General features: G+C 39.3%; 1 long non-coding RNA gene across 2 annotated transcripts; it reads right to left on the bottom strand.

Annotated features, from left to right (window-relative positions):
• Positions 1–62: 62 nt before the first annotated feature.
• Positions 63–5,220, bottom strand: LOC121107321. 2 transcript variants are annotated; one of them, XR_005841227.1, is made up of 2 exons: positions 5,010–5,220; positions 63–2,382 (listed from the first exon to the last, which is right to left on the bottom strand). It is a non-coding gene; the product is annotated as an uncharacterized LOC121107321 (long non-coding RNA). The 2 variants fall into 2 exon arrangements; XR_005841225.1 differs by having other exon boundaries at positions 63–386.
• Positions 5,221–15,437: the final 10,217 nt, after the last annotated feature.

Raw genomic sequence — 15,437 nt, 5'->3', positions numbered from 1 at the left:
TGTTTTATTGTCTATAGCCCTATTATCTTTACAGAAGCTACAGATTTCATTAACTCGGCATATAATTCTCATCTCTTTTTATTTTTTCAAGTTGTCCATGAATAAATATTATTGTCCCCGAGGGAGAATGGAATTGCTTGGGTTGAATTTAGTACGTCCATAACTCCTTCAGCTTTGTATTTGAGGAAATACAGAAGTAAAATTCCTCCTTCGAGGCCTTTATTGCCTAACTGGGCTGGGCAGAGAGAGCATGGGGAAGGGCTCTTGTTCCTGACTTCACTTTTACTCTGATATTTTTTCTTTTTTCTTTCTTTCATCCATTTTCTTTCTCCTACTTTCTTCAGGCAGCTGGAGGTAGTTGGAGACAAAACTTCTTCTGGGGTGATCTGAAGGAGCAGAAAAAATGTCCCAAGTGCTTGGCAGATACTGATTTTTAACGCAGAGAAAGGCAGATTTTGTGGCTTTGAAAACTTTGGGTCTTTCCAGGGCTCTGTGACCTCAGTTCATTTCACTCCTGGGTGACCACACTTCATCCATGTGGGAGGGCCTAGTGTTGCCCCCAGAAAGGATCTATGGCAACACAGCAGTGAGCCTGGAGCAGGAGTCGGTTCACCCTTTACTTCCAGGGTAACTCAGGGAGGGAGGCAGTCTCCTCCTGAAGGGACCATCAACGCATCCTGGTTGAGAACCAGTAGTGAACTACTGCCTGAAGGCTCTCCACTTCCACCTAATGAGGTAGGGAGCCCAGGGACACCAGACACTGTACACCCATCACCAGTCTTCATACAGCTTTGATCTGACTACTGCTTGTAGTCTTGTGGGTTTGGTAGCTCACTTGCTTCAGTACTTGCCACACACAATACCATGTGCTGTTTTCAGGAGTCAGTCTGAGAAATGTGGGTAGTTCTTTTGGTAATGCTTTAGATTAAGCAGATAGCCTATAGGGATGTTTCAGTCTTTGGATGAAAAATCCTCAGTGATTTTTCTGTGCCGTTAATGAGAAAAAGCTGAAGGAATTAGAGAGGATGGTGAGGTGGGTGTGTTACTCAGCACAGAGAAGAAAATACTGAGGGGTGAATGGCAGTAGTCTTGCAAAGTATGTAAGTCCTTTGAGAGGGAAAGTGAATAAACTTTTTAGTAACCACCGTGGAGAGAAGTACTATTAATGGTTATCTAGGACCAAATGTCACTGAAATTTCACTTAGACATCAAGAAACTCTTTCCAATGGTAAGGATCATTAACCTCTGGGAACGTTGCCAGGAACAATTCAGTTACAGTTAATACCCATGGGGCAAAGAGGCAGAGAATAAAATCTCTGAAGATTTTATTTTGCTATTAAGTCACTTGATCTTAGCGTTATATTTTTTTAATGTGCAGAGATTCAGATTGAACGTCTGTTCTGTCCATTCTGGTCTTAAGTTCTATTTAATGGTAGAAAAGAAGAAATGTTTCTCTGTTTGTAATTTGACAAACACATTTTTTTGTCTAGAGCCTGTCCTAGCTCTGCTAAAATCCCATGATCAGCAGCATAGGCACAGAAGGATTGAGGCTGGAGACAGCCTAGTGTAATCCCCCTGCTCAAGAAGGAACACCTGTAGTGTTCCTCCACAGAAGAGACTCCACCACCGCTCTGGGCAGCCTATGCCAGTGTTCTGTCACTTTCACAGCACAGTACTCACTGATGGTCAGAGGGAACCTCCTGTGTTCCAGTCTATTCCCATTTCCTTTTGTCCTGGCACTTAGCACCACTGAAAAGAGCCTGGCTCCCTCTTCCTTAGTCCCATGTACCATGTTCTCATATACAGTGATGAGATCCCCTTGGAGCTGTCTTATTTCAAGATTTAAGAAACTATTCACACTTCTTTGCTGGACCCTCTTCAGGACATCCACGTCTCTCGTACTGGGAAGCCCAGCACTGGATGCAGTACTCCAGATGCGTCTCACCAGTTCTGAATAAAGAGGAAGGATCACCTCTTGCCAGCTGCTGTCAGAGCTACTTTTAATGCAGTCCAGGAGCCTGTTCATCTCTGTGGTACACTGGTGGCTCATGTTCAACTTGATGTCCACCAGGACCCTCCAAGCCTTTTCTACCAGAGGTGCCCTGCAGCCAATTGGTACCCATAATTTTATTCCTTGCCAGGTATAGGACTTTCAATTTCTCCTTGTTGAACTTCATGAGGTATCTCTCAGCAACTTCTCCAAAAACCCTCTGAGTGGCAGGCAGCACATGATGGTTGTTTCTTCATTATCTGCCAACTCATTGAGGATTCACTCTACTCCATCATCTAGGTTGTGGAGACGTTAAACACCACTGGGCTCTGGAGTACACCACTCAGTCCACCTTCAGGCCCACTTGTCTAACTCAGACTTCATCAGCTCGTCTGTGATGATGTTATGGGAGATATTGTCAAAGGCCTTGTTAACGTATAGACAAAGACCATATATTGCTCCCATTACCTGTCAAGTTCATCACATCATCGTCAAATGTTATCATACAGTCTCGGTGCACTGTGCACAAAGATCACTTAGGAAATTGAGCCCCAGAATGGCAACAAAATGTGCAGATCTAGAAACTGTGGAAATGAGAGAAACAATCAAAAGAATTGTGGTACAGTTATGAAGTTCAAGGAGGGACTAATATGTATGAGACTGCCACAAGTGTTCTGCTTACTGCATAGGATCAATCAACAAGATTTAGCAGTGATGATATCATGTTTCTAAAGATAACTTTTGCCAGTTGAATATGTTATCATTCATTAGCCTGAAGGAAAGTGAGATAAACTTCACTTCTATTTCAGAAAACCTCTTTTTTTCTGAGAATGCAATTATAGTTTTATTAAATGTACTCTCTAGGTTTTTTCCAGAACTCCCCGGGGCAAAAAAAAAAAAAAAAAAAAGAGAGAGAGAGAGAAAGAGAAACATAATAGACACCCATCACTTGAAGGGAAATTTTGGACCTCATTCAATATCGAATGAACCATACAATCAGTCATTAAACTGCCCAGGGATATTTTATATTGTATTTAATATCCCACTGTAATAAGAACAGCTACCTCTTTTCTATCCAATTAATGAAATAGATGTCCACAGATATTTTTTAGGAATTCATGAACCCCTTATGACTGAAATGACAAAATAAATTCCTAAATGTTTAAAGCTGGTTTCAAAAGTGTACATGATAGCTCGTAAAGAACAGATAGGGGACCCCAAAAACATACAGGACCTTAGAGCAAGCAAGTCCTTCAGAAAATTTGTTTTTAAAATTAGACAGGAATGTTTAATTTTCTCCCGAGGATCAAACATTTGTCATCTGTCAACTCAACATAGGAACTATAAAAACAATAGATATTTTGTCATCCTGTCTGGCTAGGCTCCAAAACACAAGGGTTTTAAGAAGAAAGCTAGCTGGAACTCAGCCATATGTTTGGAATGAAAACCTCTCAAGACCCAAAATATGCTTATGAAAGAAATTCACAAGGTATTAAAATATCACAAAGCATTTTATAATTCCATTATGCACCCTTAAAAATATATATATTCTGAGTTACTGCTGATTCAAACTACTCCTTAACAGGAAAGCTTTGTAATTTCGAGAAAATAATATTTATCCATAAAGCACACAAAACATCCACAGTAGGGGACTAACCAAGAAAAGGGATGGTAGCTACTCATTGAAGAGTAACAGTATGCTTTAAATGGTTCGCTGGAGTTCTCTCTCCATCCTCTCACTCCATTCTCACCAGCATCACCCTCCTTGCATACCCTGTGTCCTCAGAGGGCACTCATCACTTATCAAGGAGTACTGGCAGGTGGGACAGATGTACAGGAGGCACAAAGGTGCCTGGGACATGGAAGTGTGTTACTCACGATCCAAGCCAGTCTAGACAGGTTCTGCTCAGGCCTCTGCTTGTATTCACATCTCCACACAGTTTCTACAAATACCCCATGGCAGCAGAAGGGCTCCTGCATCTCCCAAGAGTCCCAGACTGGAAAAGGGTTCTCCTTTGAAATAACCAAGCTCTACCCAATCATTCTCAGCAGCTGCAGTTTCTCCTTTGTTTGCTTTGCCAGCTGCCTGCTGCCTGTGCCTGTCTTTCCCTATTGCTGCAGCTACCACATAGACAGAACAGAGACTGTATCTGACAATTTAACAGAAACAAATGTATGATTTGCATGAATACACAGGTGGGATTCATCTCTACAAAAGGTTAGATGTGTGTAATACACAACCCTCATAATTACCTAGACTTCCTTTGTAGTTAAAGGAAAGGAGTGTGTGCTTTTAAGGTATAGGCTATACAATGTATTTTAACTAACTACAAAGTGAATCATTTCTCAGAAGTGTCAATTTTCTGTACATGCCATTGAAGGAGCTCAGGTGAATAAGTCAGACACTAAAGTTGGACCCAAGATGAATCCTATCCATTCTAACTTGCTGGACGGTTATTAAGTCTTTGTACAGGATAAACAAGGTGATATCAGAGTCTACTCACATATACATTACTGTCTTCCATATTACTCCTAATGAGGAAAAGATCTGCTTAAAAAGAACAGGAAGATACTTTCATTCTTTAGCACACATCCATTCATTATCACTTAATCACAGTCACTAGCCTGGCATTTATACATTTATTTGAAACACTATTTCTTATCCAAATATATAACCAATTTCTGGAAAGACAAAATGAACCCTAGGGAAAGCACATAGCTTATCCTTCTTTTGTGCAGTATGTTAAGTGAATAAGTGATGTCACTTTGTTCAGCTAGCAGTTATTCCAGGTTGAAAGAGCCACTGGAATCATGCAAGTAATTTCAGTCAAAAGCCAATAGACCCATTCTACGCTGCAGTGTCTCCTTATGCATCATAGGCAAAATATTCTAGCAGGTTTCTAGCAATTTTAGCATTTTATTATTGGAATCTGGTTTGCCCTCTTTAGATCGCAAAGTCAGCCGCTTTAGTTATTATCCATCAAATGATACAGATTTCAGAAAAAGCCATAAAACTCACCGTGACGTTTTTGTGTTTCACTGCCCAACACTCCACAGCAGGAAAGAGTTGAGTTGAATGCTTGGTCCCACTGACATCATAGAATCATAGAATTATGGAATCATAGAACCACAGAACTGTGTCAAAGGCCTTGCAGAATTCCAGGTAGACAAAATCTTCCATTATCCATGAAGGCAGTCACCCTGTCGTAGCAGTCCACCAGATTGGTCAGGCACAATCTGCTCTGTTTTCATATCATCCAGCTTTCAGTTTCAACGCTGAAAGGGCTGCCAGTAATCTAATAGGATTTTATAACTCTAAGTATCTCAACACTGAGACCATGGAATGTGACATGTCAGGCCTATTTAATAAAGAAATTAGGAAAAGAAACTGGGAAAAGGAATTAAAAAGAGTATTTTCTGGAGTTACTATTAAATTTTGCTTGTTTCTGAACATGTTCAAAGGTCCTACTGTAGAAGTGACCACCCATTACATTCAATTCATCAAGGAGAATGATTTTTTGCTCTAAATGTATCTTTTCCTGTTTCTTAAAGTATTCATTCTGTCCATTCACCACAGCCAACAGCAAGGGCAACTGAGCTGTTCTACTCCTCCACAGTCAAATGACAAACTTAAAGTTAGGCATACATCTACACAGGTAGTTATATGAAATCACAGCCCTGCAGTGCATGCATCGAGAGTCTATTGCACATGTGTCCGATGGTTAAGAAAGGATGGAGGTGAAAGCCTGGTGCTGCTGAGCAAACGCCACCACCACCAAATTCCTGAAAGCCATGTTCTTCCCTTGTGGGTGAAAGTCATTTGGTAATGCTGTCTTCAAGTCATTCTCTTCCCCATATCCTTATTTTCTCGTGACTGTATTCAAACTGCACAGCAACTGCGTTGGAAAGACCAGGCCCTGAATGTGCGAGAGTTCTGGAAAATGCATTCACTGTGTACGTGGCTTTTCAAGACCGCCAGCTTGCCGAGCTGACATGTTAAGGTGGACTTCGGGGCCCTCTAGTGGCTTGGGAGAGCGGACATTGCAAGAGAGATGACAAACCTTTCAGGAAGCTGCCTACATTTTCTACTGCTTTTGAGCCCAAACACAAAGCTGAGTTTGTCCATCACTTCCAGTAGAATTGAAAGTCCACATCAGCCTATGTCCATCTAATCAATTTTTTCTTCTGTGAAGTTGGACTAAACAGGGTGTTGCACACTGCCATAATTTTCTCTTAAATTCCTTGTTATTTTGCAAGAATGTTGGACAGCTGACTGTGTTCACCCAGAAACTTTGGAAGCCAGTGCTTTAAAGGTTATTTCTGAGATCTTTTTGAATGCTTGAAAGTGATGTAAAACTGTAAGAAGACTTAAAAAATACTCAGTGATAATCTGAGGTAGTTTCCATAGAGCCAATTTCAGTAATGCTCATGCAGAATATCTGAAATGCAGCGTAAATGCCTTTCACTGAAGATTCATAAGATTTTTATTAAAATCTTGTAAATGCAAGAAAGGCAATAAGAGCTTCTTTCTGCTTAATTTGTGGTCTTCAACCTTTTTTATATCAGATTCCAGGTGGAAATCTATTTTTATGTAAAAACTGAGATTTCTTGGAGCCCTGAAGGAAAGCAGCTGCTAGGCAAGACTCATAGTAAAATCGCAATTGGCGGCAGAGTAATTTACTATTGCAGGCTTGCTGACAAAGATGTTGTGCAGGTAACCTAGGGTCTGTTTTTTGTTGGGTTTTTTTTTGGGGGGGGGGGGGGAGGGGGGTTGTTGTTGTTGTTTTGTTTTTAAGAAAGGAAAAAATCATATTTTACATGTTTTGAAGTATATACAAGCACATGCAAAGCTGTACAGGCTGAGAGACAAAAGAGAAAGCATGCTGCATCTGAGTTTACAGGCTGTATCTCAGTAGCTTTCAGCAAGCGTACTAGGACCTGAAGGGTGAGTACCTAAGAGCACCCAAAAAGTTTTGTTGCTGTCCCTGCAAAGGGTAAGGGTTGGGTATGAACACAGAACAATCTTCAGCTGCCCAGCTATGCTGAAGACTTTACCAAGCTGTAGGTAACAGCAGACAGCACAGCTACACAATACAACAGCATGTCAACAGCCCCTGGAAACAGTCTAGCTGTGTGAACAGTCCTTTTTTGCGTTAAGGACCTGAGATGAGGCCAGAAATGCTGCTGAACAGCAGCACAGCATCACGCTGGTCATCACACTGAAGTGGAAATCAGCAGCTTGCAACTTCTTCCACTTGTCCTTTCAATGCATTTCCTGTTTGAAGCCTAGTTTCCTTTCTTTCTTTCTTTCTTTTTCTTGTTTTTTTTTTCTTACTTCTCCTTGCTGATTTCAAACCAATTATTGCTCCTATGTAGATAACAAAGCACACTTAAAAGTTAAAGGAGATTCCTGTTGAGCGTGGTTTTGTGCCAGCCCCAATAGCTTTCACAGAATCACAGAATCACTATTTTAGTCTACAGGTGAAAACCCCTGGGTCTCTTCTGAGCAGTGCATCAAAACACAGTAAAACCAACTCAGTCTACCCCTTGTAGGCCCTCAGAGAGGTGGCCACAAGTGCCCCAACCACTGAATCATAGAATCACAGAATGGCTTGGTTTGGAAGGATCATCAAGTTCCAACCCTCCTGCCACAGGCATGGTTACCAGCTACTAGATCAAGTACTATATCAGACTGCCCAAGGCCCCATCCAACCTGGCCTTAAACACTTCCAGGGATGAGACATCCACAAACAACCTACTTTCTTGAAGTAGACACAGATCAGGGAAACATGTGGCCAAAACATTGAAGACACCTGACATGTTGGACAGAGCCACAGGGCAGTGCCTTCAGCACTGATGGTGGCCAGTGTCCTCTACCTCCCACCATGCTCTGCTCAACCCGTCTCCTGAGCAAAACATGAACAAAGCAAAAGTTGTGGCTCTACATACCTTACATTTCACCTGCCATTGGAGTGCAATATTGTTCCCACTTGTTGTTATACAGAAATAACAGTTCATCTGTAAGTCTATTTTCTCTTGAACTCAGAGCTTTGTGTCTAAATAAACGAGTTGGAACACAATGTACTAGGAAGAATCCAAAAGAAACAAATTATTGGAGAGTAGATTAAATGTGCAACACTATCTATTTCTCCAGTATTCACGGGGGGGGGGGGGAATGCATCTGTGGGATATTAGGAAATGTTGCACTAATTGACAGTTCAATCTGCCTGTGACATTTTCTTTTAAGTCGCCCATTAAGTCACAGTGTGCTTGGTCATTATATCTAGCAATGCATTGTTATTGACACAATGCTTCAAGTACTTCATCTGGAGTACATTACAAATAAAATTATTCTGTCCGCTTGCAATCTTATTATGTATTGTTTCATATTTTTTCTAAGTCTCTGGTTTCCTTAGTTTCACAAAAGAGATGTTGTGGTAATTATTTCTAAATGGAGACCTGCAAATGCTGGGCTTTTATTTTGCACTTCTCAAAGCTGACTGTGGTATTTAAACTAAAACTATTCAAGTGTTAAGCCTAAGAAAGTGAAAAGTTGATAAGTAAGAGAAATGACTACTAAACAATTGGTATACTTTTTTTTTAATATAAAGGGTATATTCGGGAATAAAGTCCATTCTGTGAGCTTGAATTTCTGGTTCAACTTCCAGTGAAGTCAGTGGAAATTCTCCTTCTAACTTTTTGCTTTTTCTTCCTCTTCAAGTATCTTTGCCCAAGATATCTGGTTGTATTCATGTTCATTGCCAGAGAGATAGTATCTGGTCAGTACTCCGGTGTTTCTAAAGATTCCCGTGTTTCAGAAAGTGAACACACTTATACCCTGCTGAGTTCACTATGCTATTTCTTTAGACACATGGCTTATTGGTAGTTTCATCTGTGATGTTCAGCTGGAAGCCTTAGCCCTACGTACAGTTGCAATTGAAACAAAAGAATGTTAAGGGAATCAAATGAAAAATAACCTAAAAATACACTTATGAGCCACTATGTGTTCACTCACTGGACAGGCATATTTGCAACACTGGGTACAACTCTGTCAGCCTCACCTCAGTAATTTCTTAATGATTATACATGAAGTACTCAGAGCAAATATAAGAGGAATCAAAAACGAGAAAGACCTCAGGAGACATCTTTCTTTAGAAATAATTGAATGGAAACATTGAAAATGAGGAAGAGACAGACTTTAAGTTAAGCAGATTTTCTTGCTTGCTCTTTTTTTTAATATAAAGATGTAGGAAACTTCAATAAAATGCCACAATTTATAACAAACAAGAAGAAGTATTTTAACTTATTTATGCATTATTTAGTCCTAGGAACTCCATCAAAGAACTGCAGCTGCCTCAGCAGGTTGGAGTGGGGAATGGGCTGGCTACGGCATTATCAAATGGGGATTTTCCATCATACTTGTGAAATGATGTTAAGAAATAGATATAAGGATTTGTGTTTCAGGACATAAAGCAACTGATAATTGGTGTTGAAACAACAGCTACGTTAAAGGGAAGTTTTTTTTAGTAACTGCTTATTACTGTGTGTTCTCTTTCCTACAAAGTACGTGGTATGAACTGATTCCAGGGCCAGAATTTTGGCTGGTGGCTGTGCTGGGATCTTTTAATAGGAAATGACAATCCCATAGAAACTAAGAGCCCCACACCAGTGCAAGGTAATTCTGAGGAGTACCTTCATATCAACTCTCTAAAATAAGTAGATGGGAAACTGAAGCACAGAGACTGAGTGGCTTGTCCAAACCCATCAAAATACCTTTTGCATAGTGGTGAAAGAATGTCCTAAAGCCCAAGTCCTCAGAGCCCAGGCTCCTGGTTCATATGTTCATTACACTGGACAGAGCCAGTAGCTACATTCAACCTGAAGGTCATCGTGCCCCCCAGTAGGCATTATGCTATCCTAGTCACCCAAGCTGGGTGCTTCTATATCATCTCTCTGTCCAGGCATCCATGTTTTCTTTCTGTACTGTCAAGGTCAGTCCAGAAAGCCCAATCAAACCCGGAACTTGGAAGTTCAAGTACATCTCGTCCTGAGAAATGGTTTGGTACCACTTGCAGTGTAAGGGTTTTACACACAGATCATACATCCACTGATACTTTGAATTCAGAATGCAGGGGACCAGGATCTTCCAGCTTCCTTAACGCAATCCTGGAGCAGGGATTGGCTGGGATATTGCTAATATCTCAGCTGTTGCAGTATCCGTTTCACATTGTCTCTTATACAGGTACCTGTTTGCAGTGCAGAAACAGTTTCACTAAAATTAGCAGGACTACAGGATGCCTTTCTCCTGTGATTACATTTTCTTTACCCATTGAAAATATTTATTTCCTTTCACAGTATGTACAGTTACCTAATTTGGCTTATTATTCCTTTATTCTGGACAAATTCCACAAAAACCCAACAATGAACCTCGCCTGGGATTTTTTTCACCTTTGGTCATCTGTCAATCACTTTAATACTTAGTCCTGCCCTCCAAACCCTTATTTAAAAGTCATGGAAAGGTGAAAAGAAGGTATCTTGGTCTGTTTAAAAAGTGCTTATTTGCCCAGTGGTGTTTCAGCTCAGGTTTTTATTTCCTTTCATTTCTCCATCTTATGGGGTTTTCCTGGCAGCTCTTTAGGAAGTGGATGACTCAACAGTTAAAAACAGAAACTTCTGAATATTTAAGAGAAACAAAAAATGTCTTACTGAAGACACATGAATTTTAAATAATTTTCAACAAGGTAAGAAAAGAATCCAGAATACAGGGACATGAAAGCAGAAGGTATAATTCATACATTTTAAACAAACAATAAGTTCTATACTTTGTGCAGGGAATGGAGAAGAGAGATTTGTGCCAGACTGGAGCAGAAAGATTACAAACCTGAATACGTGATTTAAAATATACATACAGATGGGAGAATATTAAAATTCATGTTGCTTTTTTTTCAGAACAGATGGATACGTTGCTGTATTGCAACTAATATTTTGCGGAAATACTTAGCTGTACAACTCCCAAACTGAAGTGTAAATATAACAAAGCAGGCAGTATTTTTTGTGTCAGTATTCAGACGTTTTTAAAGATGACGTATTAATCAGTATTTTTTTAAAAAAAGACAAAAAAAAAAAAAAAAAACAGCTGAGCCACACAAATAGCTCTGTTGCTTTCTCACAGGTGCTTAAGCTTTGGCAAAACAAGTACCTTAATCACCAGTTTCCTCCTTCTAATTAATGAGATAGTCTAATTCAGCTGCAATTTCAAACTCACTTTCAGTGCAGAGTACTGCAGAAGTATGTGAACTCCCTAATGAGCTTTGTGGAACAAGAAAAGGCTATAAAGGATGAAGGTATGGATTATTTTTTTTTTTTTTTTTAGCTTGAGTCAATGAAAAACTCCTTTGAGACAAGACCAGAAATTTAAGCTGGGTGAGTCCTCCAGTGTTTGTTGCTCAGGGGTAAAAGGGTCTCAGTGAGGCACTGTCAAGAAGTATCTCAAGTCGCTTTTCTACCTGTCTTCTTAAGAACTCAATCTCAGAATTACAAACTACCTAAAGCATAATGGGAAAATCTGATAAAATTAGTGGAGTGTTCCCAAGGTTCCTCTCAAATAAACGAACTGATGTAGTTTCTCTGTTCTTCCATTGTCTATCCCTTCAGCCTGGTGATTCTTACCATCTGTGTGATTGTGATTTTTTTTCCTATCAGTAACAGTGCTTGGCATTGACTTGCTGCAAAATTAAAGCATTCAACTTAAGGAGGTACCAGTCCACGCAATTTCTCTCTTTTTTTTTTTTCTTTCCTCTTATTTTTCATCCTCTGTAAGAGAGGTTGAGATTTAGCCAATATTTATGCAACGATTGTAGAGCTTTTGTGTCATGACATAAGCAGTTCATAGGAGATGTGCTCTGTCAAAACTTAATACAAGCATTTGACTTGTATTCATTCAGCTCACTGAATAATGCAAGTGCAAAAAGAATCTCCAGAACTGATCCATTACACTCTTGTGCTGTAAGATGAGAAAGAATGTAAGAAAATTACAGACATCGTTCAAAATAGACATACTAAATTTGATGGCTCTTCAGCCATTTTAAACTGAGGTAAATGAGAGAGCTAATGAATAACAAAGTTACATTATAAAGATGATTCTTCTCTTTTATCAAATTTTCACCCTGTAGATACAGTGTAAGCTAGTCTTATATTTAATATATTTCCAGTTTTGAAGATTTATACTGTATAAACTTCATAGGTAATATAGTTTATGACCTTAACCTCCATTTAAATGTATGTTTCTGTTCCCTTATAAACTGCAAATTGTTACAGTTTTGGTAGCTGTTGTAGGTAGTGGGAATTCAATATTCTTCTGGGTAAGGCAGGACAGCTCAGCCCATGCAGGTTCACCCAGCTGCCAAATCAACTGACATATCTAGTACCGTAATGGTGAACTCTCTACCAAGTTGCGGTTGTGTGTCTGTTCTTTTGAGTACAATGGATACGGCAACTCTGCTTTACTGTTCACCCTTCATCAGACCTTGGTTGTTATCTCAGTAACTTCTCAAAACACTGAGTTTTCGTAGCTGTGCTCTGAATCCAGATATAAGCAAGTTTAATCTAAATGCCTTGTTCTTCCATCCTTTGCAATTTCAGTGGTATAGACGTGTATGACACATCTTCATTATCCAGGGCTAGATAAAGACTCGTTTATTAATCAAATATGCTGAACTGTGAAGTTTATGTGATCCAACAATCACTGTATGTCCCAATGGATTTTTCAGAAGCAAATGAATAACACTTTTCTGTTTTACAAATGGTTGTCAGTTAAATGGAGGTATTGGTTACATGATTTGTTGCTACTACTAACATTAATTTTAAAAATGCATGTTAGAAAGTGATAAATATACTTTGTTAATGTGACTTCTTGAGGTAAGAGCATTAATAGATCAGTTTAGTCATGTACTGGGGATATCTCTAAAATGCAATAAAATACATAGAATAATCTAAAAATGTACAAAAACAAATGATATGGCTCTGAAGGAAATCTTTCCATTTCACTCTCGTTTACATACAGTAATTTTCAATCAAGTGGAGTACAATTCAAATAAAATTGACAAAAGCCAGGCTTTCACTTCTTACCTTTCAATTCCCATTCTTTAAGAATGCATTATGCTTTCCAAACATCAGAAGCATTTTTGAAACAGAATAGCAAGCAGTTGTTAACAGCTCAATACAAAAAAAGTTGAAATTATTTGTATTTCTAAAATGCTCATGTGTATTTCAGCTGAAATAGCGTTAATAGCACACCAATGTTTTGATTATTGCTGAGTAATGGGAGCACTGTTCAGAGACTGGCTGGGTGTTGGTTGGTGGGCAGGTGTGTTGTTAGCTGGGCATCAGTTGGTGAATGGCAAATTACTGCATTGTGAATGTATTTATATATACATATACATAGTTATAATTGTTGCGGTTTTTTCCTTTCTGTTCTCTTTTCTGTCTTAGTGAATGGCTTTTTATCTCAACCCACAAATTCTCTTTTGTTTCCAATTCTCTCCCTCATACAACCTGGGGTGAAAAGTGAGTGAACAGCTGTGTGGCGCGGAGTTGCCACTGGGTTAAATCACAGCATAAGAAAACCTCTAAGTTCTCCTCTCCATTAGCTGGAAGGACAGTTTCTTGTATCTCCGCTCCAAGACTTTACTTTCTATCCATCACCATTTTCCTTCTATTCCTTACAGGAAGGGATCGTGCATATGTTGAATCTCTTTTTGTTTTCTTTGTTTCTCTACTGAAAATTTAGCACAGTGTGCCCACTCTGTTTTGTTGTTTTTTTTTCCTCTGCACTCCCTTTCCAGTACTCAAAAAATGATTTGGACTGAAAATTAACATGGAGGAATATGCCACAGTGCTTCTGTTAACACAAGAAGTACAAACCAGAAGTTAAATATACCATAATGTGTTGGCCGAAGCTGTATCTGCTTTGCCTGCACTACTACCAAACTAGGTTATGCTGTCAGAAATACTTCTAGAAAATTCTTGTCTTTCTGGACAGCTCAAGCTCTTCTGAAATGGCCCTCTTTCCGCTGTTGGTGTTGTCATTTGCTCTTCTGGCCTTTCTCACTATCTTTTAATTGTCCCTCTTAAAAGCAAGCTAAAACTACTGAGGCAAATTACTTTGCATAAAACCTACAGAATAAGTAAGCCTGTATGAACTGAATTTGTCACAGAACTGATATTTTCCCTATCACTTTACAGTACTTTTCTAAAATGGCTCTTCCAGCTTCTCTCTTTCCCATCTTGCTTCCTAGCAAGTGATTAGCATGAGAGAAAGTTTTGTACAACCAGTCACGTGTAGCAGCAGTTTCCATCCACAGCCTCAGTTCCACTGTTTGTGAAGCCAGACCCCTGTTCCAACCCTCATTGCTGTCAGGATGAGAAAAGTATGATCCACAGCTGCTGAAAATGGTTGCTTGCTATTTTGGGTTTTTAATAAAATAACTGCTCTCCGATGACCAGAAAATTCTTGAATATATTGTCAGTGAAATAAGATTAGGAAATGCCTAATCCTTAAGATCTGTGCAGTCCCTAGTTATCTTCACATACAAATCAAAATCTGCTAAATAACATACAGTTTATGTGAATAAATGTAACATATAAGAGACAGTCCGAGGATGACAATAAGAAATGTTTAACTTTCATAGGCTCATAGAATCCTTAGAGTTGGAAGAGACCTTTAAACGTCACCTAGTCCAATTCCCCTGCCTTGAAAGTCTCCAGGGATGGGACATCAACCACATCACTGGCAACCTGTTCCAGTGCCTCACCACCCTCACTGTAAAAGATTTTTTCCTTATATCTAACTTAAATCTAGCCTCTTTAAACTTGAAAGCATTTCCCCTTGCTCTATCACCACAGACCCTGCTAAAGAATCTGTCTCTTTCTGCCTTTTAGCCTTCCTTTAGATACATATAGGCTGCTATCGGGTCACCTCAGAGCCTTCTCTTCTCCAGACTGAACAGCCCCAGCTCTTTCAGCCTGTCCTCGTAGGAGAGGTGTTCCATCCCTTGGATAGTGACTTTCCTAATGAATATTCATCCCTGAAAAATGCATGTTTCTATTTGTGCTCATAAGACAGACAAATAGGAGGGTTGTAATTTTTTTCTGTGATGAAACAGTCCATTTTGTTTGACTAAGTAGTGATACCAGGGCTTTTTTGAACCTATACTCAGTAAATTAATAGCCAGTCACTTTAAACACATATATAAATAACACAATATCAAGGAAGTTGTAGAGAAATTGGGGAAAATCTGTAAAAAAATGAATATGACTTGAGAATTTAAAGAAAACAACACATTAGAACCTGGGTTTAATGAAGAGAAGAAAGGATTAAGATGCAGTTTTTAGATATACAAAAAGTTGCTGCAAAAAGGAAAGACATGCGTTAGTTCTATATGTCTGG

This window comes from Gallus gallus, chromosome 1, assembly GCF_016699485.2.
Source record: "Gallus gallus isolate bGalGal1 chromosome 1, bGalGal1.mat.broiler.GRCg7b, whole genome shotgun sequence".
NCBI classification, from domain to species: Eukaryota; Metazoa; Chordata; class Aves; order Galliformes; family Phasianidae; genus Gallus; species Gallus gallus.
The sequence above is the reverse complement of the archived record's forward strand: the minus strand, read 5'-3'. Positions and strand labels throughout refer to the sequence as shown.